The sequence below is a fragment of the Macrotis lagotis genome, chromosome X, assembly GCF_037893015.1.
Source record: "Macrotis lagotis isolate mMagLag1 chromosome X, bilby.v1.9.chrom.fasta, whole genome shotgun sequence".
In the NCBI taxonomy this organism is placed as follows: domain Eukaryota; kingdom Metazoa; phylum Chordata; class Mammalia; order Peramelemorphia; family Peramelidae; genus Macrotis; species Macrotis lagotis.
This window is the reverse complement of record NC_133666.1, coordinates 349,190,350-349,192,409: the sequence shown is the minus strand read 5'-3', so window position 1 is coordinate 349,192,409 and position 2,060 is coordinate 349,190,350. Positions and strand designations below refer to the sequence as shown.

At 39.3% G+C, this 2,060-nt stretch overlaps 1 pseudogene; it reads left to right on the top strand.

The window, feature by feature from the left end:
* The first annotated feature begins 315 nt into the window (after positions 1-315).
* Positions 316-1,397, top strand: LOC141499104 (glutamine synthetase pseudogene; annotated as a pseudogene).
* The last annotated feature ends 663 nt before the right edge of the window (positions 1,398-2,060 follow it).

Below are 2,060 nucleotides of genomic sequence, written 5' to 3'. Positions count from 1 at the left end.
ATCCCAGTTCTCACAAAAGATAGTTATGCATTTCTTAATCCTCTTGACCTTTCTCATTCGAGTGACTTTAAAATTGTCAGTACTTTACCCTGGTTTAGATTATATGTGAAATATTTGGAAATGGAGTATTCTTATTCTAAGTGTCTTGGCAGTCATTTCAGATAGGGTTAGAAGTGTTATTACTTCTGAGAGAATGGAAGACTCTGTTGCGATTAGAGCCACTACCACTGCCCCCAGTGCCCCCTCCATGGCCACTATCTAACTAGAGCCTCCAACCTTTCCAGCTCAGGAGCCTGCCCACCCAAGGAGCACCCCATGCCCTCCACTCTGACAACTTGTTTCTGGCCCACTTCCAGACCCACGACAGCTTCTAAGAAGTCCACCCCAGCCAGTTCTCACTTGAACAAAAATATCAAGCAGATGCACTTAAATCTTCCTCAAGGGAACAAAGTCCTGGCCATGTGCATTTGGATTGATGTCATGGGTGAGGGAATGAACTGTAAAACCTGGACCCAAAACACTGAACCAAAGAGCATAGATGATTTGTCTGAATGAAATTTTGATGTCTCCAGCACTTTTCAATCAGAAGGCCCTAATAGTGATATGTATCTTATACCTGCTGCTCTGTTCTGAGACCCCTTCTGAAAGACCCCAACAAACTGGTTCTCTGTGAAATTTTCAAGTATAATCACAAGCCCTCAGAGACCAATCTGACGCATACCTGTATACAGATAATGGATATGGCAACCAACCAGAAACCCTGGTTTGGTATGGAACAAGAGTATACTCTCATGGATACAGATGGTCACCAATGGGTTCCCTGGGCCCCAGGGGCCATATTACTGTAGCATGGGAGCTGACAAAATGCATAGAAGAGATAGAAGAAGCTCATTACCATTCTTTTCTATATGCTAGAGTGAAAATTGGGGGGAGGGAGAAAAACGATGAAATAATGCCAACTTAGCGGGAGTTCTAGAATGGATTGAAATGGGAGATCATCTCTGAATTGCCCACTTCATCCTCCATCAAGTGTGTGAAGATTTTGGAATGATTGTAACATTTGATCCCAAGTCAATTCCCAGAAAGTTCAATGGAGCTGGTTGCCATACTAACTTCAGTACTAAGGCAATGAAATAAGAGAATGGTCTAAAGCTTATTGAAGAAACCATTGAGAGACTGAACAAATGACACAAATATCACATCCAAGTCTATGACTCCAAAGGGAATCTGGACAATGTCTGTCACCTGACAGGTTTCAATGAAACATCCAATGTCAACGAGTTCTCCACTGGCATGGCCATCCATGGCACCAGCATTTGAATTCCCAGGATGGTTGGCAGGACAAGAAGGACTACTTTGAAGATCATCACCCCTCTGCCAACTGTGGCCTCTTCTAACTCACTTCTCCCCTCTTGCAATTTTCCCAAATAGATGTAACCCAGGGCAAAAAATACCATTTTTTGTGCTCACAGATAACTCCTTGCTTTTTTGTGGGGGGGTGGGGAGAGTAGGGTTGGGACGTTTTTAATCTTTTTTTCCATCACTGATGACTTTTCAAAGACTGACAAAATAATATATTAGTGGGGAAAAGGAGTTGGGGAACATAACCACTGCTTCCATCTAATCAAATTTGTACATCAACATAGATTTGTGGCTTCCAGAAGAGAAAAACTTAAACTTAAAAAAGAATGAAAATTTAAAAAAAAAGTGATATTACCAACAAAAACATCTATACACGCAAAGATATTCACATATATATTATAGATATGTGTTTGTGTGTGTGTGTGTGTGTATGTGTGTGTGTGTGTGTGTGTGTGTGGTAGATGTTGACATAAAACCATAACATTTCACCTTCTTATCTACTTAATATTGAGAACAAATTTAAGCAAGCTATGATAATAGCAAAATCATTTCCTATATTCATGTTTTTTAAATTAAGCATATACATTGTAATTCTGTTCAATTTTGTGAACTATTACTAACATTTTTTTCATTATTTAGTTGGTTAATTTTCTAAATTATTTATCATGATTTCTGTTTTTAGCATTAAACATCTTATT